This window comes from Anabrus simplex, chromosome 2, assembly GCF_040414725.1.
Source record: "Anabrus simplex isolate iqAnaSimp1 chromosome 2, ASM4041472v1, whole genome shotgun sequence".
Classification (NCBI taxonomy): Eukaryota; Metazoa; Arthropoda; class Insecta; order Orthoptera; family Tettigoniidae; genus Anabrus; species Anabrus simplex.
In genome coordinates this window covers 678,606,382-678,630,327 of record NC_090266.1, presented here as the reverse complement: position 1 = coordinate 678,630,327, position 23,946 = coordinate 678,606,382, and positions in this window count along the sequence as shown.

The following is a 23,946-nucleotide window of genomic DNA, read 5'->3' as shown; positions in this document are numbered from 1 at the left end:
GGTTGGTCATTTTTACGTCCTAGATGTTAAATCAGATATGATTTAAAACATTCAAATGCTTTCGTATGGGGTTCAAGTGACTGGTAAATTATAAAATAAATAATCATTCCCCCAAAACCCTTTGACGTAATGGACATTATTTTTATTTTTTACAATTCGCTTTACCTCGCACTGACACACATAGGTCTTATGCCGACGATGGGATAGGAAAAGCCTAGAAGTGGGAAGGAAGTTGCCATGGCCTTAATTAAAGTACAGTCCCATTTGTCTGGTGTGAAATGAGAAACCATGGAAAACCATCTTCAGGGCTGCCGCCAATTGGGTTTGAACCCACTATTTCCCGGATGCAGGCTCACAGCTGTGCAGTCCTAACCACACGGCCAACTCGCCCGGTAATATGGACGTTACGAAGTTTGGCATTGAATGGAAAGCAAATAGGGAAGCATGGATGACCAGAGAAATAATGACAGAGTGGCTCAGACAACTGGACAGAAAAATGATACGCTAGGAGTGAAAAGTGTTATTATTCCTTGATAATGCAGCATCGCATCTGGATACAATTAAGTTCCAAAATATGAAGATCATCTTTTTCCCACCAAATTTAACATCAGTTTCTCAGCCGCATGACCGAGGAGTAATCCAGAACTTCAAGGTTATGTACAGACAGTGATGAAGCACATTGTATCAGAACTTAACAGGAATGAAGTAACCCTTCAAACACTGATAAAGGGACTGAATGTACTCCAAGCAATTTCGTGGATAACTAATGCATGGAAAAATGGTACAGCTTCAATATTTTGTAACTGCTTTCTGAAAGCTGGGTGTCCAGCTAGTGGTGGTAATCCCAAAATAGAATCTGATATTTCTGACAGTATGGAAGCAACACAACAGTTAATTAACACAGCAGGTTACAGGGTAGAAGTGAACACTTATACTGTCAAAAAAAAAAAAAAAAAAAAAGCTTGCGACCTCCTCAAGGACTGTGTTCAGTGGCACCAGGGTATAATATGAGCAAACTGAGGGGTAGTTGTATTAGCGATTCATTTGTCACAGGCATCGGTGATCAGATGGGCCGGTCCGTGCACACTTCATTTTGACTCTGCAGGTAGTAACTCTGCTGAGGCTTGAGGTGAACTGTGTTTTCAATATTCATTCTATGGTATATCATGCCCCGCCAACTAGTAAGTGTTCCTGTTGAACAACTGCAGCCATTTGAACGTGGTCGCATTATGTACCTGTAGAAAGCTGGATGAACATATTGACGGATTGCTGCACATATTGGGCACAATGTATCGGAGGTATGTTGTTGCTTTCAGCAGTGGTCTATGGAACATTCCCACACCCGTAGACCAGCTCCAGACACATAGTACAGACGCAGGTTAAGATCAACACACTGTGCAAAGAGCAGTGGCCAACCGAATATCATCCATGAATGAAATCTGGTTACATGTTGCACCTGCAGTGTCATCAAGGACCATTGAGAACAGCCTGCTTACAGCGGGATTATGAGCACGGGTGCTTCTGGCCAGGCTACCACTGACATTACAGCACCCCCAAGCATGGCTATTTTGGTGTCGTGAAAGAGTCAACTAGAGAGGAGAATGGTGCTCCATTGTCTTCAGTGATGAGAGTAGGTTCTGAATGTATGCAAATGAGGGATGTACACGTGCATGGCGTAGACCTGGTGAGTGGCCTATTTCAGAGTTCATTCACTCAAGACACCCTGGTCCCACCCCAGGCTCCATGCTGTGGGGCGATCAGTTTCAACTCGCGGTTACAGTTGGTGCTTCTGCAGCATAACATAACCAGTGCCCGCTACATTGCACGGGTTGTTGTCCCCATACTACAGCCATTTCTGTGACAGGAAAGTGATGTGCTTTTTCAGCAGGACAATGTAAATTCACATACAGCTGCTGAAACGCAACGTGCTGTACATGGTGTACAACAACTGCCCTGGCCAGTATGATCACCGGATCTCTCACCAACTGAACACGTATGGGATATAATAAAGTGCAATCTTATGCGTTCTCCAGAGCCTGCAAGAACCATTGCCAAATTGCATCAAAAGGTGCAAGATGCTTGGGACAATCTATCACAGGATGCCATTCGCCACCTTTATGATCATACAAATAAACGTCTGTATTGCTGACAGAGGGGGGTGCACTGTGTATTGATGCGACTGTTTGGGCACGCTTTACTGTGACGTGTGTTTCATTTAGTCTGAATTTATAATCATATACTGCTGCAATGATGAACTCCCTGTCACACTGCTTGTAAATAAAATTACTTTGTCCTTGAGGATGTTACATGTTTCTTTTCCGGCAGTGTATATCGAAACTGATTGCAGGTTCCAACAGAGTGAGAGATTGGAGACACGAAAATGATTCTTCAGTCTATCCTAGGGAAGGGTGACAAAAATTACGATTCCGATGAAAGCAGCAATAAAGGTGATGCAAATGACAACTCTGAAGAAAATATAGAAATGTGGTAGCAGCAACCCTGTATAGTGAGGCTCTCGCCTTTGTTAAGCGACTGAAAAATTTATATTATAAACAAAGCAATGAAAAGATACAAATGACACAGGATTTAGTTGCACATAGTGAAAATATCATTGCTAAACTGAAGTGGACAAAACAAACAAATGTTAAGGATATTTTCAAGTGCTAATGTTTTACTTAGAGATTGCTACATGTACATATTGATTAAAAGTTTCTTAATTTTAACATGGTGAACAGTAATAGGGTACAATGTGCTCAATAGAGGATTCCATAGAAGAGTTTTTGTCTCTTTCATACATCACAGCTGCAGCAGCACATCTACAACTTTCTCATGTGAGTACAGTACAGTACATCACACAATACTATATACAATTATTTTTAGAGAGTTTTTAATGCAAACAATACATGGGTTATTGTGTTCCAACTTATGTTTAATGGTACCAGTTTCATACTCTCTCTCGGGAGAACACCCCTTCATGACAGACATTTTTTCAGCCCCAAAGTTGTCTGTTATACAGAGGTTTTACTGTATTACATATATAACTACATATTTTTAGAATATTTCATTACATATTTCACTGATATTTACTACATGTTTATGTACATTTTTCATGATTTGATATTACATAAAAATCCAGGCTCTACTCCCTATATACCGTGTGACTCAGCCGCCCCTTCCAATGTAGTTTTATGCAACCCAACTAACATGCAACATGGTTATAAGATGACTATACCCCTGCAGGTGTAGTGTATGGTACTAATGTCCAGTGAGCACATCTTGCACATGATTCTGAACCTTACCGACAGGTTATATCGCCCTCTCACAAAACATAATGCCTTGAAATCATGTAACGATGTCCTTTGACCACGTAACTATGTTAATGCGTCGTGCCTCGTGACCGGTTGTAATGAAGAGGGGAATCGATGCATAAAATTAGGTAACAGTGCCGTAATTAATGTTTAAAACACTGAACCGGATGGCGTATATACTCTGCTCTCATCGTACTACCAGCATATTCCCAACAGTGTAGCATAGCGAATGTGGTTAGGGGTTAGCCTAATAATCAACGGAATGTGCCACTGATGGTTTGAATCCTGCAGCGTTCAAATATTTTTGCATCGGTATGATGTTTGAATACGTAAACACAGGCCCGTTTGCCGCATTCAAACAGTAAAATGACGCTGTTATTCATTTTGTGCCCTGCGCATACTCCGCTGGTTAGGGCCTGAATGTAATCTCTGCTGTCATTTGGCATGTTTTCCCCAGAGGAATACATTGACATACTACTCATTTAATGGGAAGCAAGACAAAATGTGTGTGAGGCACTACGTCTGCACCAAGAACGGTATCGCTACAGGCGACACCCAGCAGTCATGACATCCCGCAGTTTTGAAAGACGCCTAAGGACAACAAGCGTGATCTCCAAACAACAACCAGTCCGTGATAGGCCCGTTACATCAGGTGAAACAGAAGAGGCCATTCCGGAGGCAGCCCTTAATAATTCACACATCAGTACAAGGGTGATTGCACAACAGGTGAACACCAGCCAGCCATCCATCCGGCGAATACTGCACAAACACAAATTTCACTCACACCAAATTGAGCTACACCAAGAGCTCCCTGCCCATAGAATTCAAAGCTCGAATGGAGTTCTGTCGGTGGCTATTAGGCAGGCTAGACAATGATGCAGCATTCGTATTGCATATTTTGTTCTCGGACGAATCGTGCTTCCACAATAACAGGAACGTCTATCACCACAACGTGCGCTATTGGAGTCCAGACTATCCTCACTGGGTGCTACAGGCGGCCCATCAAGTACGATGGAGAGTGAATGAGTGGTGTGAAACTTTGGGATATTGCCTGATTGGACCGTATTTCTTTGGGGGCCATTGGATGGGCCCATGCTACCTGCACTTTCTGCATCAGGAACTCCCACTGCTGCTGGAGGATGGCGCCCTTGCACAATCATTTCACAATGTGTTTGCAATAGGATGGTGCTCCATCACGTTCAACTTGACCCATTTGTAACCATCTGAACGAGGAACTGCCAAGGAAATGGATAGGACAAGGAGGCCCTGTTTCTTGGCCCACCAGATCACCGGATTTAATGCTGTTAGATTTCTTGTGGGGGCATTTGAAAAACCTTGTTTACAATCGGTGCCAGAAAAACCTTGACTAACTCCGGTAACTCATCATGGACACCTGCCAAGCAATTACACTTTGAATGCTTCAGCGCGCAAGAAGATCTATTGGACACAAGGCCTGAATGTGCATAAACCAAAATGGTAATCACATCCAGCACTTGCTATGCTAAAACATTGTGGCAGTTGTGTTACTATTATTTCCGGTCTGCTGAAAAATTGGCCCTTCTTAGGGCCATAAAAACATTTATTCACCCGTAATTTGCATGAAAGTGGATATTGAACCTACATTACATGTGGTGTGTATTGTCGTATCAGTCTAACCTAGTCAGCGTTCGGGAGCAGACGTGCTGAGTTGAATGTGCCGGTAGAGCGGGAGTGGAGTGTGAGCGGTAAGTGGAAAAAGACAGACGGGAGGGAAGAGGAAGATGATTGGTGTGGATTAATATCGGGTAGTAATCGGAAGATGGCAGGGGAGATGGAAGAAGGAAACAGTAAGGAGTGAAGGAGGTAAAGTGGAAACAAGAATGATGGGTGAGATGATACTGGTGACAGCGGTGATTATGGTACTGCTAGCTATAGGGGGTGTGGAAGTAAACCCCAGCCCGACTTCCAGTGGCAACATGAGCTGGGAAGACGTGAAGGTCATAAGAAGAGTGGTTAAAGAAGTTGTGGAAGAAGTATGCCCGTTTGAGCAGATTAAAAATATGTTGAAGGAACAAGTGAAAGAATTTGAAAATATGAGGCATTGGATACCGGGAAAAACAGACGAAACTATGAACAAAGTGGAAAACAATGAGAGACAAATTATATCACTCAAAATGAAAATAAGGGAGGTGGAGGAAGAGATGGTGAAGCTGAAGGCAGAAATAAAAGACGGTAGCCAAGAACGTAGAATGAAATGCTTATTTATACACTGACTGACAGAGCAAATGCAACACCAAGAAGGAGTAGTTCGAAAGGGATGAAAGTTGGGGAAAAAACAGAGACGGCATGGACGAATAATTGATGTTTATTTCAAACCGATATGCAGGTTACACAATGCGCACGGCATCGACTCAGTAGGATGTAGGACCACAGCGAGCGGTGATGCACGCAGAAACACGTCGAGGTACAGAGTCAATAAGAGTGCGGATGGTGTCCTGAGGGATGGTTCTCCATTCTCTGTCAACCATTTGCCACAGTTGGTCGTCCGTACGAGGCTGGGGCAGAGTTTGCAAACGGCGTCCAGTGAGATCACACACATGTTCGATTGGTGAGAGATCCGGAGAGTACGCTGGCCAAGGAAGCATCTGTACACCTCGTAGAGCCTGTTGGGAGATGCGAGCAGTGTGTGGGCGGGCATTATCCTGCTGAAACAGAGCATTGGGCAGCCCCTGAAGGTACGGGAGTGCCACCGGCCGCAGCACATGCTGCACGTAGCGGTGGGCATTTAACGTGCCTTGAATACGCACTAGAGGTGACGTGGAATCATACGCAATAGCGCCCCAAACCATGATGCCGCGTTGTCTAGCGGTAGGGCGCTCCACAGTTACTGCCGGATTTGACCTTTCTCCACGCCGACGCCACACTCGTCTGCGGTGACTATCACTGACAGAACAGAAGCGTGACTCATCGGAGAACACGACGTTCCGCCATTCCCTCATCCAAGTCGCTCTAGCCTGGCACCATGCCAGGCGTGCACGTCTATGCTGTGGAGTCAATGGTAGTCTTCTGAGCGGGCGCCGGGAGTGCAGGCCTCCTTCAACCAATCGACGGGAAATTGTTCTGGTCGATATTGGAACAGCCAGGGTGTCTTGCACATGCTGAAGAATGGCGGTTGACGTGGCGTGCGGGGCTGCCACCGCTTGGCGGCGGATGCGCCGATCCTCACGTGCTGACGTCACTCGGGCTGCGCCTGGACCCCTCGCACGTGCCACATGTCCCTGCGCCAACCATCTTCGCCACAGGCGCTGCACCGTGGACACATCCCTATGGGTATCGGCTGCAATTTGACGAAGCGACCAACCTACCCTTCTCAGCCCGATCACCATACCCCTCGTAAAGTCGTCTGTCTGCTGGAAATGCCTTCGTTGACGGCGGCCTGGCATTCTTAGCTATACACGTGTCCTGTGGCACACGACAACACGTTCTACAATGACTGTCGGCTGAGAAATCACGGTACGAAGTGGGCCATTCGCCAACGCCGTGTCCCATTTATCGTTCGCTACGTGCGCAGCGCAGCGGCGCATTTCACATCATGAGCATACCTCAGTGACGTCAGTATACCCTGCAATTGGCATAAAGTTCTGACCACTCTTTCTTGGTGTTGCATTTGCTCTGTCAGTCAGTGTATATGGAGTGCCGGAAGAAAAAGGAGAGGACAAAGTGCTAACAATTTACAAAGTGGTGGAAGTCATACAAAAATGATGAAAATTAACTTTCGTGAAGTTGATATTGACGATGTGGAAAGGATAGTGAAGTTGTACTCCACCCTGATGGCGGAAATAGTGATAAGAGGCGCGGATAATATACGGAGTTCAAAAATTTGGGTTAAAAGAGACATGGGAAGAGAAGGGATTAAGAATATAAACACTCTGAAGAAACATTTGGTCAGGGCTAGATTGCAAGGGTTAAGAGCCTACATTAAGGGTCAGCTATTAGTGGTAACCAATGGACAATGGACCAGATTTTGGACAGTGACGAAATTCCGGGAAATAGAGGAGAATATGAAGAACAAAGTGGTAATGGGGAAGAGAGTGGAAGAAATGCAAGTTAGAGACAGTAAAGTTGGTGATGATGGGCATGGGGATAAAGAAAAAACCAAGGAAAATAGGGCATTGGAACAGAGCTTGCAGCAAGAAGAAATTAGCAGGGCAGAGAAGGACGCACATGCTATCTTTGAATCGATCATAGAAGGAGCCAGGAAAGCAGCAATTGAGATGAGGAGGGAGACCAGGGCAATAGTTAAGGAGCTGAGGACGGAGGCCACTGTGAGAGAAGAAAGGAAGATACAGGGAGTGAATGTGGTGGGGGAAACACAAGATGTGACAAGTGCACATAAACGAAGTGAAAATACGGCTTGCAGAGAGAAAGCAGCAGCAAGAGGTGCCTTGGCGAAAGGGAGAAGCTTGAGCCTAAAAGAGATGTGGAGTAAGACGAGTAATTTGGACATAGGCATAGTGACAAGAAGTAAAAAAAAACAAGCAGCAGCAGTAAGTAAATTGTTTAAGCGCATGAGAAAAGTGGAGGGTGTGTGTTATTTCTAACTGAGATAAGAGCGATTAAGCAGTTAAATTAGTAGGCGATGAAGTGTGTATATAAATTACTGCCATTAGATGGTACAGGAAGGCTGTAATTAAGATAATGCAGGTATTTGTTAGTAAGCAAGGAAGAGAGTGATTGTAAGCACGTGTGGTGACTTAGTAAATAATCATGAGGTGCCGTGATTAAGTTAATGTGTGGAGATGGATGGTATAAGGTAGTAGAGTGGATGTAAAACTTGCGATGAGGTAAGGCTGGCGGATGAATACGGAGATAGTGATGTTTGGTTTGTAATGTATGGAATGGTTAGCGAGATGGTCTCATTTAATGTGGAGAGTTGCCTGAAATTTTAAAAGAAAATAAGTGTAGCGAGATAATGGAGTTTAACAGTGGAGAATAGTAATGAAACGTAAGGAGAATAACTGCACACCGGCACGACAGTGGAGGTAATACAAAAGCTGGGTTTGCAGCTCAAGTAGAACAACAGAGAGTTCAGTGTTCAGGAAGGATTGCGCTGAGTTGCGAACCAGGCCGGAAGTGATATGCAGTTTGTTTAAATTACAGATGCTGTCTGCTGCCATACTGCCTTCTGCCATGGCCAACAGACCACCAATAAGGGTTGATCTCAGGCCAGGTAACAGTGTTTACCCTGCCTCATTGCCATGTTATTATTATTTATATTATTATTATTATTATTATTACTATTATTATTAGTACTACATATGGTTATGTTCATGTGTCTGTCTATCTGGTAGCATTCTTTTCCTTTTCTTTTTGTGAGCTGGTTTTGGTCAGACTTGTTATTTTTTCTCCCCATTAATGGATCATATACATATTATGTAGATCTGGAGAAAGAATAAAGATACATACATACATACATACATACATACATACATACATACATACATACATACATACATACATACGTATTGTCGTATCCTATGGATGGGACAGACTAGGGACCCGGGGTTCGAAAGCAAGAAAAATAACAGCCAATATATACACCAGTCAGTTGACCTATTACTGAGCTAACTTATATTGAAATACCCAAACACATTTATACAGTATGTACAATTATACACAAATGTACTCTTTCCAATGAAGGGAACTTCCTATCTCTACCACACATCAAAGAGTTAACTAGAGTCTTTGGTTCCCTTTTTAGGACTGTCTGTTCCAGTGAATACTTATCTTCCGGAAGCGATGTCTTCTTTCTTCTCTCTCCTTGCATGCTTTTTTGTTACGATGGCACTCGACAGTTTTCAGCACTTTACGTCTCACCAACCCATCAAGGAAATACAGTTCTACTTAAAAGTTCTCAACCTGCCTCGCGAACCACCTTCCCACACGACGTTATTCTTCCCTGTAGTACGCTGTCTTTACCTTCCCGTCCTGAAACTCTTGGACTAGTTTCAGACTAACTTCGTTGAATACTGTGACTTAGTGGTCCTCCTAAGTTCTCCCATTCGAACTGACACAGTCACTCTTCTCAATAGGTTCTCGGGATTAATTCATCAGAGCTACACTTCGCTCCGTTTTTTTCTTAGCCTGAGTCCCACTGAAGTCAGACTTCCGTTGCCAATTAGTTAGACACGTCCTCTCTATGGATTCCCGGAACCAACTCCCGTAACTACTTCTGACAAACTCTCTTGTCCTCTCTTGGACCGACTCCCATGAATTCTTTAGATTAACCTCCCCCGGTCTTCTCATAAATTCTTTTGATCAACTCCCCCAATTCACCCTCTACACCTCCTTCAATAACTGCTTATTTTCCAAAACTAACTATTTGATGATCGACTTTGCCCTGCTCGTGATTCTGATTTGGCCTTTCCTGATTGGCTGGCCATTTCCCTCACCAGGGAAGGATGTCACCACGAGCATGTTCTAGAAGTATTGAGAACATGGATATTCCCATTGCCTATGTGCGTCTTTGAAGCTCCCAACCTCTGATCTTAGAATATTTACATACCAGTGATAAGCTGGCACAAACAGCTATGATGTTTCATAATATTTTGCCATGCCTTCGCTTACTCTAAGCCATCAGTGAACTGCATTGCCTTTACAGGTTTTCATATGTGTATTAAATTCTTCTCACTTTACTTCTTCTTATTACACTGAACACTGTCACTTCACTGATCTTTTATTTCACTATGATACCATTGTAATTCTTGTAGTTAAGCTTTTCTTTCTTAAATCTACTACCTGTTCTTTTACATCTCTCTTGTACCGGGAGGTCGCAGTTCAATCTTAGTTCGAACCGTTCGCTCTTTTGTACGCGAATGGCGGAACGCACCATTTCCGAGACATGACACCTTCCCCCCCCCTCAGAAAAGAAGTGTTTGGGTCCACTTGACACAGGCACTTCTGGTTAGTCTCTTTCTCTAAGTGTTAATGAATTTGCACGTGAGTGTCGACCACATCGTGTTAGTGGGTCGAGGTTGCTCTACTGTTTGATGTGGGGTTCACATTCTAATTTAATCTACAATCTTGTACATGATCTTACACCACGCGATGTTTGCACTTGATCTAAGGCATCATTTTTATTCTCTACTTTATGGATACTAACTTGACCTCTTACTGGTCGGGGTCTCTCAAAATGAGCCACAAAATCATCATCGGAAGTTTTAGTCTTAATTTTACTTTCACTAATAATCTTTTGTTTAAAACAAATGTTAGTAGAAAATCCAGAGGATTTTTTGTATGTGGGGCTTAGAAAACAGGGCAACATGACTATTGCTACGATTGTCCAGACAATTATTTTATTTATATTAACATTTGAATACAGATGATTGAATTGCATCTCTTTCTCCTTCTCTATTATAAGTCCTTCTACTTCTTCCACTCTTTTGATGATGATGATGATGATGATGCTTGTTGTTTAAAGGGGCCTAACATCGAAGGTCATCGGCCCAGATTCCACTCTTTTACTGTGACTTAGTGGTCTTCCCAAGTTCTCCCATTTGAACTGCCGCAGTCATTCTTCTCAATAGGTTCTCAGGATTAATTCATCAGAGCTACATTTTGCTCCTTTTTTTCTTAGCCTGAGTCCCACTGAAATCAGACTTCCATCCCAGACTTCCGTTGTCAATTAGTTAGACACGTCCTCTCCATGGTTTCCCAAAACCAACTCCCGTACCTACTTCTGACAAACTCCCTTGTCCTCTCTTGGACTGACTCCTGTGAATTCTCTAGACCAACCTCCCCAGGTCTTCTCTGCGGACCGTCGCTCGTAAATTATTTTGATCAACTCCCCCAATTCGTCCTCTACACCTCCTTAAATAACTTCTTATTTTCCAGAACCAACTATTTGATGATCGACTTTGCCCTGCTCGTGATTCTGATTTGGCCTTTCCTGATTGGCTGGCCATTTCCCTCAACAGGAAAGGATGTCACCACAAGCATGTTCTAGAAGTATTGAGAACATGGATATTTCCATTGCCTACGTGTCTCTTTGAAGCTCCCAACTTCTGATCTTAGAATATTTACATACCGGTGATAAGCTGGCACAAACAGCTATGATGTTTCCTAATATTTCGCCATGCTTTGGCTTACTCTAAGCCATCAGTGAACTGCATTGCCTTTTCAGGTTTTCGTATATGTATTAAATTCTTCTCACTTTACTTTTTCTTATTACACTGAACACTGTCACTTCACTGATCCTTCATTTCACTATGATACCATTGTAATTCTTGTAGTTAAGCTTTTCTTTCTTTAGCCTACTACCTGTTCTTTTACATCTCTCGGGAGGTCGCGGTTCAACCCTAGTTCGAACCATTCGCTCTTTTGTACGCGAATGGCGGAACGCGTCATGTCAGAGACATGACAGTATTAAACAAATATTTCAAAAATATGGAATCTTCACCCCACCTCACATGTAAGCCCTCTCCGCCGTGCCTTTACCAAGTATGCTATGGTTCTCTGCAGCACACTGTGCAGCTTATAGCATGCATTAGGTTTACTGCGGTCACAACATCACCGGCGTGTCAGGTTGATATGATCTAGAAGGCACACACATGCCATCCAGTGTTTAATACAAGTATAATATTACGGCATCCTATTATGGTGAGGTGGTAAATACCAAGATATCCAGTTGTGTTGTCTGAGCATCCCAGCAGGGCAGATGTTCTCAGGACAGAATTAATATTGCGGGTTGCATAAAATTACATTGGAGGGGGTGGCTGAATCACACGGTATATACTAGCTGCCGTACCTGTCGTCTTATAATTGAGGTAGTAAAGTGGCAGAATATCTCAACTAATAATATAGTTAATGTAAAGTTATAGTTCATAAGTTTTATGGTCATAGAACACTGTAGGCAATCACATTTTGTTTTCTTCAGGCTTGGTGGTATTAGAGCAACTACAGACCTTATCCCCCATTCCTCAAGTGATTGCATTTTTCTTGTCATTTTGGTAGTCATCTTCATTATCTTCCTGATCAATAGTGGCTAATGACTGAGCAGATGTGCACAATATTTACACAATTACAGCAATCACCATCATTAGCTAGCTGATTACCATGATGGCGAAACAATAAAGGCTATCCCCCTGCTGATGGACTTCCCAATCTAGTCTTTAAATTCACAAACATCTCCATTATTATAGCTGAAAAGGTTAAAATGTACGAGACATAAAAGATTATAAGGTAGATCTTCTATAACTGTCGTTATACATTTTGTTGGGATAGAATTAATATTCCAAAACATTTGGAAGGTTGGCCATGTTGGTGGTTGAGGTAAATGGAGAAAATAAATGCAGTTTGCAGCAAGTGAAAATATGAATATGGGATGTACCAGTAGTTATCAAAACATGTATGAACCAGAGGAATGGCACCATACTACTTCACACCTATATTCAGGCAGGCTGTTCTACTAGGGAATGTAACTCACTTAGCTAACGCAGTATGCATCAGTAATGCCATCTATCGGAGATGAGTGGCAGGAGAAGAGACAAAGCACATCACAATAAACAATAATCAATGTAATGTTATCGGTGATCAATTTCATGGGCTTTTGATTTTGAAATTGTAGGCCTTAACATTTAATTTTCTTCCGATGTGTGATATTATGACATTCAACGTAAAGTAGGTCCTCCCCCCTTCTTTCATGACTCCCTCTTGTTTTGTTCTTCAAGCAATTGTTCTTTCACATTCTCTTTTTCTCATCATGATAGTCATCTTCACAATTTTCCTTGTTGATATGGGATGATGACCACGCGATTTTTTTCATCTTAAGGCAATCACGACAGAAACAACCATAATTCCCAGTTAAAATGACTGAACAACATTTCCATGTTAACGATGCCCTCAGCGTTGATACGGACTATGAAGGTCTAAATTCATTAATATTCCTGTTATCATATCCAGTATGGTAAAACTGTATAAGACATAAATTATCAGAAATTTTATTCTCTGTAACTTATGTTATGTAGTATTTATTGACAGAACCACTAATAACATAGATATCTGACAATTATTTTCTCTTTTTACAATTTGCTTTACATCGCTCCAACACAGATAGGTTTTATGGCAACAATCAGTTAAGAAAGGGCTAGGAGTGGGGTAAAAAAGCGACCGTAGCCTTAATTAAGGTACAGCCCCAGCATTTACATTTTGTGAAGTTCGGAAACCACGAAGACCCATCTTCAGGGCTGCCGACAGTGAAATTAAATTTTAGGCCTTCCCCTCCACTACCTTTTCACCCAGGGCGAATAAAACTTTTTATAGCCTAGACTGTAGTGCCTGATTCCCTGACTTTACATAGAGATTTTCATTCAATTCCGTTCATCCATTCTCTCGTGGCTTAGCGTTGATATGGACACGAATGTGTCTGTTATGGCCAGTGTGGTAAAACTACATAAGACATAAATGATCAGATATTATTCTCTATAGCTTTTATTATGTAATATTTACCAATAGGAACATGAATAATTCAGATATTTGAGAATTCAATTTAAGGCCTTCCCCATAACATCATTTCTTTTTTTTTTTTTTTTTTGCTAGGGGCTTTACGTCGCACCGACACAGATAGGTCTTATGGCGACGATAAAACATCATTTCACCCAGGATAAATACAATTATGTGTAGCCTAAACTGTAGTGCCTTATTCCCCAACTTTACATGCTGACTTTCTTTAAATTCCGTTCATCCATTTTCTCGTGGCTAGATGTTGATATGGACTAAGCAACAGAAGTCTAAATTCATGAATAACTCTTTTATCATAGCCGATATGGAAAACTTTATAAGATATAAATGATCATAAATTGTATTTTATATGTCATTTGTTACATAGTATTTATCGACAGAACCACTAATAAGATATTTGAGGAATAAATTTTAGACCTTCCCTTAAAACAAACATTTCACTCAGCATGAATAAAATTATTTATAGCCTTTAGTGCCTAATTCTCTGATCTTACATACTGATTTTCAGGAAATTTTGTTCAGCCATTTTTTCGTGATGTGCGTCAATATATACAGAAAATTAAAAATTGCATTTCCTTCTTACTGTGGACATGACCAATACAGAAATACTTTTCTAATTCTGAGCAATGTACAGACAAAACTATTATTTTATATAATATAGATACACATTCAGTGAAACCACTCTAAGTTGGACATCTACAGTTCATTAAAAAAGTGTCCAATGTAGTGGGGTGTCCAATCGACAGGGTGGGTGTACAGTATTTCAAAATCACACTCAGGAAAGGAAATACTCTGAGCTAGTGTGTACCGGTACTGTATATAGATAACAAAAACAGTGGTTCATTTATATACAGTGCAGTACACTGAATTACATTATTTGCTGGGCTGAGTGGCTCAGGTGGTTGAGGAGGTGGCCTTCTAACCCCAACTTGGCAGGTTCGATCCTGGCTCAGTCCGGTGGTATTTGCAGGTGCTCAAATAAGTCAGCCTTGTGTCGATAGATTTACTGGCACATGAAAGAATTCCAGTGGGACCAAATTCAGGCACCTCAGCATCTCCGAAAACCGTAAAGTATTTAGTTGGATGTAAAGCAAATAATATTATCAATAATAATTTCATGCCTACTAAAGCTGTGAATAAACTCTACAGTATTGTCCTATGTTTTATTTTGCATATTGCATTGTACAGTACCCGCCCTTTACCTATTCGTGAAAAAAAAAAACAAAAAAAAAAACACAAAAAAAAATCGGTCACAAGGCTTGCAAGTTGCTTTATGTTGCATCGACACAGACAGGTCTTATGGTGACGATAGGACAGGAAGGGTCTAGGAATGGGAAGGAAGTGGCCGTGGCCTTATTTAGGTACAACCCCAGCATTTGCCTGGTGTGAAAATGGGAAACCACGGAAAACCATCTTCAGGGCTGCCAACAGTGGGGTTCGAACCCACTATCTCCCGAATACTGGATACTGGCTGCAATTAAGTGACTGCAGCTATCGAGTTCGGTGTCATAAGACTTAGTCTTGATTTTTCAATTTTTGAATGTGCCCACTCTGATTCAATTTTCCGGCGTAATCCAAATAAAGTTTCAATCATTTCTGGTAGGTTATACACAAATGCATGGCATTCCAACTCATTATTACACTGCACAGCTATTTGATGAGTGGGTGGCTCCTTGGGGACAGCAACTTTTTCTTCTTCTACTTCTTCTGAAGACTACCTTTCTTCTGAAGAAGTCACTTCTTGTAACACTCCATCAATTGTTCCAGGAACATCATCGTGGACTTCCAACACATTATCTAAATCACTAAAAACACCAATGTCTGACAATTTACTGCAAAGGACTTCACGGAGACATCTCAGTTTCCCAGTTAATGAAATGTTATCTATGTGAGATGGTTCCTCCTCTTCAATTGATTGGGACACAAATCCTGCAGATGGACACATTTCACAATTGCTTCTTTATAGACGTGTAAATTCGACTGCACTATTACACTTATCTGCTGCGTTGATGAAGGTCCGCATTAACCGTTTCCTGTACAGTAGTTTTACAGTTTGAATTATCCATTTGTCTAGTGGTTGCACTTCACTTGTTAAGCTGGGAGCCATAAATTTTAATGACACATTTGATAGACTTAGGTCCACGTGGCTTGTAGCATTATTGACAAGCAACAGTATTTTACGATTATCTTTCTTCATTTTTAAATTGATTTCTCTTAACCAGTCACCAAAAGTATCACCAGTCATCTAAGCTTTTCTGTTATGACGCCAAAATACAGGAAAACTCTCTTAACATTATTGTTTTTAAATGCTCTTGGACAGGCAGCATTTCAAATTACAAGGGGTTTTAGCTTTTTCCTATATGCAGCATAACGAAACAAGACAGTAAAGCTTTCTTTAGATATCTTTCCACCTTTACACAAGCCTCCTTTTTTAACGGTACCCCACTGTCGTCAGCCCTGAAGATGGTATTCCGTGGTTTCCCATTTTCACACCAGGCAAATGCTGGGGCTGTACCTTAATTAAGGCCACGGCCGCTTCCTTTCCATTCCTAGGCCTTTCCCATCCCATCGTCGCCATAAGACCTATCTGTGTCGGAGCGACGTAAAGCAAATAGCAAAAAACAAACCTTTTTTAACGAACGAGTTGGCAGCTGTCTATAATAAAATCCAGTCTCGTCAGGACTGAAGACATCATCTTCTGCACACTCGGAGACAATGTTGGGGAGTTACCTCACCACAAAAAACATTAAATGTTATGTTATTCTGCTTTCTAAACCGATCTAACCGTCCATTGCTAGCTACGAACCTCTAAGAAGCAATTTCCCTTGCCTTTTCCTGAAGCAGAGTATCATTGACAGGAATATTCTTAATTCGACAGCAGCGGAAAAATCAAACAATTTATCATTAAGTTCATCGTGAGGACTTTGATGAATTCTTTATTCCACACACTTCTGCCAGTTTCCTGCAGCTTTCTCCATTAGACAGAACTTGTTTCTTCCTCTCAATTGTTAATTCCACAAACTTGCGTTTACTCATACTGAACAAACCTAACTACAGAATCACTTCAATAACTAGCAAACATTATGGCAGACCTTGACTAAAATGCAAAGTGATCTACAGTTCTGGGAACTCATTAAGGGCTTGGAATTTACAGCTTTCTTAACTAACCTTGAACTTCTCCAGTACCTGCATTCCTGCACATGTCTCGCCCACCCCTTCATTGAAACATCTCAATATTGCACTAGTTACCCAACCCTTCTTAAGCAGATAGCAAAGGAAAATCCCACTCTTTTGCTTCTATTGCTCATTGAATGTTAAAATTGCTTTCACTGAACCATTACTAAACAGAAAAACAAAATTAGGGAATTAAACGGTGCATTCAGTACGTGTCCAATCAAAAGGGGTGTCCAGGATAAAGGAAGTCCAAAGCTAGGGGTTTCACTATATCTGTATCTCTCATATAACTTTTATAGTTACCCAGAGTTGAAAGAAAACCACAAAAATGTTCATGGTAATTGGTGGAATATAAACCCACTTCTTACCAGCACTGGTTCACTTTTAAAGACTAGATTGCTGTAAACCCTATTTATGTCAAGTTTCTCACAAGTTCTGGATGTGAATAGATGTATGCTACATAAACTTTCAAAAGTTTTTGTAGGAGACAGTAAAGATGAAAGGAATACAGAAACAATTGTGATTATTTCAAATAAAGAATTAATGCTTTTATAAAATATGAAAATTAACATTTGGAGGGGGGTGGGAGGTAAATAAACTTACGGCAGGGGGCAGTGAAAAAGGAGTTTAAATCCTTTTTAATATCTCAATACTGAAGATGTTACAGTCGTGATAATTGGCATTTGGAAGCTCCTTTATAAGTAAAGAAACAAGTATATTTGGTTTCTGGAAAAATCACCTATGGGGGAAGGGTGAAAGGAAGTGAAAACATTTAATTCCTTTCACAGAGAAACTAAGATCTCAAAAACAAAACATTACACATGTGAAAATTTGTATTTGGAATCTCCTTTAAAAATAAAGAAACATGCATTTTTGGAGGATATGGGGGGGGGGGGGGGGGGTGTGGAATCAACTTAACGGGCTGGGGTTAAAAAGGAGCTGAATTATTTTTATGATGATACTTATATTTCAAAGACTGAAGATTTTAGAGGCATGAACATTTGTATTTGGAATCTTCTTTCAAAGTAAAGAAACACGTGTTCTTTTGTCTTCGGAAAATCCCCTTAATGGGGGTGAAAGAATTGAAAAATTAGTTGAATTCTTTGTATGAGGATATTTATATCTCGAAAGCTAAAGATGTCAAAGACTTGAAAATAGGTGTTTGGAATCTCCTTTAAAAATAAACACGCACTTTTGGGGAGGGGGGAATCAAATTAACGGGTAGGAAATGGGGGGGAGAGGGGTTGTGTGAAAAAGGAGATGAATTACTTTTATGAGGATACATATATCTCAAAAACTGAGGATGTTACAGACCTGAAAATTAGTATTTGGAATCTCATTCAAAAATAAAGAAAGGCATATTTTTTGGAAAATCGATGTAAGGGGCGTGGGGTTGAAAATAAGTAAATAAGGAGTTGAAATATGTTTATGAAGAGACTTTATATTGAAAATTGAAGGTGTTACAGAAGTGAAAGTTGGTATTTTGAATTTCCTTTCAAAATAAAGACACACGTACTTTTGTTTTCGGAAAGTCCACTTAGGCGGGAGAGGGGTGGAAAGAAGTCAAGAAGAAGAAGTTGAATTATTCTTATGAGTTTACACGTGTCTCAAAAAATGAAGGTGTTACAGATGTACAGACATGAAAACTGGTATTTGGAATCTCCTTTAAAAATAATGAAACATGTTTTTTGTTTTGTTTTCGGAAAATCCAATTAAGGGGCTTAAAAGAATTGGAAAAGCGGATGAATTTTTAAAATGAGTACCTGTATATCTACATTATATGTCAAAAACTTAACATGTTAGAGACAAGAAAGTTGGTATTTGGAATGTCCATTAAAAATACAGGAACATTTACCTTTTTGTTTTCGGAGAAGGCACTTTTAACTGGGGGTGAAAAGATTGAAAAATAGTTGAATTATTTTTTATGAGGATACTTATATCTTAAAAACTGAAGATGTTACAGATGTGAAAACTGGTATTTGGAATCTCCTTTAAAAATGAAAGAACACATACCGGTATTTTTGTTTTCGGAAGATGCACTTTGATGGGGGTGTAAGTGGGAAGGAGTGATCAAGGGGTTGAATATTTTTTATGAGGATACTTATGTATATCTCAAATACTGAAGATGATATAGATGTGTTCATTAGGTATTTGGAATCTCCTTTTAAAATTTAAAAAAAAAAAACATGTACTGGTATTTACTTTTTCATCTTGAGAGAAGACTGTTTCTCACATGTACAGTTCTACAGTATGTCGCATGGTCGTCTTAGACCCAAAAGGTAATACCACAAACATGGTTTACAAAGAATTTCTGGGGTAAATGAAACTAAATTTTTGGGTGAGGTTTTGTACTATAGGAATTTTGTCTTAGTACAATGCTGAGGAACGATTACTTTGATCAAATTACAAAATCCACGCGAGCAAAGCCACGGGAAATTGCTAGTTCCTTAATAAACTGTTTATTATGCAGTACTTACTAATTATAGTAAATGTGTAACTAAAGCACAATTGCACTATCACTTTGAAACTTCAAGACACTATTTCAATTCGCAAGTCACCACAGACGGAACACACATTTATTGTCAGGCTTTGAGACTTCAGACAGGTGCATGCGCAGCAGCCATGCTTACCCCTCGCACCTCTTACCCTGCATCCATGTGACTTCTCGTCAGACGATTATAGTATCTGTATGCCGTGAGGGAGCCATTTTCAACGAGTACAAGATCATTATGGTTATATGAAGTTAGACCACCCCACATCAAGATGGAACCTCCTCGAAACAGTGTAATCTTGGCAAAGGTACTGGGGAAAAGTGTTCTCCTATCCTTCTCTACACCCTCTCTCTTCCGGCAGGTGATCTCAGGTTGAATCTGGACTAGTCACTGAAGAGTACATGTCTGCACTGCTCCTCAATCCAATGTTCATGCACCTGCGCGAAATGAAGACTGTCTCTCCGGTGTTGTGGCAGAAGTGCTAATCCTCTGGCTGGTTTTCTCGAGGCTAAATTTGCCTCATGAAGCCTCCTGACTGTATTCTTACTCACAGTTACACTGTCGACCTACATCAGACTACTCCGATCCTTCGAATGCTGTAAGATGTTGGTTCCTCAACACTTGAAGCTTCAAAAATCTTGCATGACAGAAGTGCACCTATGACGGCCTCAGCCAGGCTTTCTGTGGTAAGCATGATGATTCTGAAACTGTTTCTCAGCCCAATGAATTCTTGTAGGAGACATATTCAAAACTTCTGTTACATAGCGGTAGCTATGGCCATCATTCATGAATGATAATGCTTTTGCCGAGTCCAGACATGTTGCAGAGTTGTTTATAGGCCAGAAACCCTTCAAGTAATGCTTAAATATTGGTCAATCAGCATCAAAGTTACATGAGCGACTACAATGCTGAAATAAAGGTTTTCATAATTGGCGCAAAATGAATAAGTAATGTGAGAGAGCACTCACCACTGTTTGAATATATAACCTCCTGTTGTTATTCATTGTTGCTTCTCCTTCAGTAATGTTCATAGAACACTAACCTAATCAAAAAGTATGGTAATCATATCCAGCCTATAATTTAACTGATCTTTCTACCAAAATATCATGGGTTAAGCTCTTTTTGGAGGGCAGTGTACTATGCTGCCTCCATGGAGTATGGATCATGATGATGATGATGATGATGATGCTTGTTGTTTAAAGGGGCCTAACATCTAGGTCATCGGCCCCGGACTATGGACTATCACCTGACATCAAAGTTTCCATTGGAGTAAACTCTGACAGAGCACAGGCATGGGAATTCTGTCACATTCCTCCCTGCAAGCTTTCCACAGACAATCCAGGGTGCATGGACAGTGATGTTGGAGACGAAGTTACTTTTTCAGGTTTAATTCTGTTAATATTTCTTTTCAGGAAGTTTATAAATTTATTTATTCAAAATCAGTTTCAGCAGACTGAAGAACCTAACAGTTATACATTAACTGAGTTGAAACAGAACAGAGATGGCTTCAGATATCACGAAAAGAGTCATTTCAACAGTCCAAATAAACAGAAATTCACTGGAGTGGCATCACAGCTATTCACAGGAATGTCTAGAAAGAGAATTACATGAATTCTTAATTACCGTTCCATTTCCTGATAATAATGCAGAGATATTCTGGCAGTATGCCTTGAGGCCTTGACCATATGGGCCCCTCACCTTGAGTCCCCTCTATACAATTGTGGAACACCTGTCCAATATATTTTTCTTATTTTATTTTATTTATTTGTTTATTTGTGAAACCAAAACAGCGAGAAACCGAATTACACAGTTCTGCAATGAAAAATATATTTACAATGGAGCAGCACAATGCAAACAAAGAAATAAGTGGAAGAACAATGAGGAAGAATCATCTAATGATAAAAATAGCAGAACAAAATTAAAAACTAACAAAATAAGTGTCGAGAGACAACAATTAACAACAAAACATAAAGGCAAAAGAAAAGTATGAGGAAAATTAAAGACTGAAAGTAAAACGAAAAGAAGAACTTACAGCTACGCACAGAGGGGACAGCAATGAGGAGAGAAAAAAGGAATATGAAGAAAATGAGCTAGATTAAGTAAAGGAAGAATCGATTAAAGGAGGCATACGAAGAAAAAAAACCATTCAAGTTCCTGTCAGAAGATAAAGAGTTAAGGAGGATTGGAATGTGGATAAATAAAGTTCTTTGAACAAGAGAGAGGTGGGAATATGGAATAGGAAGGGGTGGATTTATCCTGGTTTTGAGAGTTGGAACATGTAGGGAAAAGAAGGATGCAGGTTCAGGAGAATGAAATAAGAATCTAAGGATGGTTACTTTCCTGCGAGTAGACAACGGGCAGTTTAACTTATCCAGTGACTGATTGCTGCCCAAGTTTCAGCAATCAGATACTCTGGCTCTAACAATGGCATAGAAGAATGATTGCATGTGGACAATGTGATTCAGATTAGTGGGTGAAGAGGTAGACCAAATGGGAGACGTGAATCCAATAATCGGAAGGATGCAAGATACATAGTAGGCTCTGAGGGCGTGGATATCGGTAATGTCAGAAAATCTATACAACAAACCGAGAAGTGACAATGCTCATGAGGTTATCTTTTGTATATGGGGAACAAATTACAATTTACTGTCAAACAACACTCCTAAGTACCAGGCGAGTTGGCCGTACGGTTAGGGCCGCTCAGCTGTGAGCTTGCACCCGGGAGATAACAGGTTCGAACCCCACTGTCAGCAGCCCTGAAGATGGTTTTCCGTGGTTTCCCATTTTCACACCAGGCAAATTATGGGGCTGTACCTTAATTAAGGCCACGGCCACTTCCTTACCATTCCTAGTCTTTCCTATCCCATCGTCGCCATAAGTCCCACATGTGTTGGTTCGACGTAAAGCAACTTGAAAAAAAAAACACTCTTAAGTCATTTTGTTCTGTCAGTGTTGGGAATGGGTTACCGAGGAGGGAGTATTTACTAAGAATAGGGAATTTACAAAGCATGATCAAAACAGAGGAACATTCGGTAGGATTAGGCTTAAGGCGCCATGTAGAGCACCATTCAGAGAGTGAGATTGTTAAGCCCACTCTGTAAGGAGTTCACATCTGATAAAGAATCGATTTGTTTGAATATTTTACAGTCACCTGCAAATACCGTAGAGTCTCGATTATCCGACCTAAACGGGACCTGGAGTACGCTGGATCACCGAAAATGTCGGATATACAGAATAACTTTGAAAATGAACTAGAACAAACGGGAAGGCTATACTGTATTACTATGGTTTACGGTACTCTATTGACTTATCAGTTCAATTGTACAGTAGATGCAGTATTGAATGAAAACATTCCAAATGTCTTACGAAAGGAAACTTGTCAACAATGTCTGCTTGCCTGCTGATTCACGTTTTCTTGCCATCAACGATAATCCTTCACTGCGAGTCATCGTTTTCTTCTTTTGTTCTGCAATGCCTCGTTCTTCTTGTTCATCACCCTCATTTTCATTAACATTTACAAAACCAATAATATCGGGGTCAGCTAGTCCAAATGGCTGATCTTGTGCACACCACTTACATCCTCACAGCCAGGAATGCAATTCAGTAAGGGAACAATGTTTTCCATGTCTTCTTGTACCACCTCCTCTCAATGTTCAACCTCATTCAACAATATGTTCCAAGACTTTCTAATGTTGTTTCAACTTCTTTTCAAGACTGCACTATCCAGTATGCCACGTCTTTCATGTTGTTTCGTTTTAACTTTTCTCTATAAGGGATGAAAGGAGTTCCCGCCGATATTTCCTCTTCAATGTTTCCAGCACACCTTGGTCCATTGGCAGCATAATGACGTCACGTTAGGAGGGAGGAACAGTAACATGAACATTAACAGAAATGTTTTTAAATGCCCTAGGCTTCTTGCTTTACTGATCATAAGCAATTTTGCTTTTAAGTTCCCAGTAATATTACTACAAGCAAGAACAGTAACTCTTCCCTTACTACGCTCGTAGCCAGTTGCAGACGTCTTGGCTTGGGCTGCGGGGCATTTTATGGAAGCATCTTGAAATTCAGCACAGTCTCATCAAAATTAAAAATCTGATCACCGGTTAATCCTTCAGCAAGAATTATTTCTTGAAATTCCCTTTTAAATTTCGCAACTTCATCGGATTTAGCGGACTGTTTTTCTCCACAGATATTAAACTCCCCAATGCCGTATTGTTTTTTCCACCGATCAAGCCACCCAGCATTGGCAGTAAAATTCGGTCCCCTTCATTAAACTCCTTCTGGAAATACACTGCCATTTATTGCAGAATGAGGCCAGATATTGACGGGCCTTTTTCCCTGTTTTACGTGAACCAAAGAAATAGAGCTTCACTTACTTTTTCGTACTCACATTTTTCATTGTTTACCTAATTTTCAGTGCATCACTTGTTCCTCTGGTAGAGCGCCAGTTTTCAATTTCTTCTCTCTTATATTTC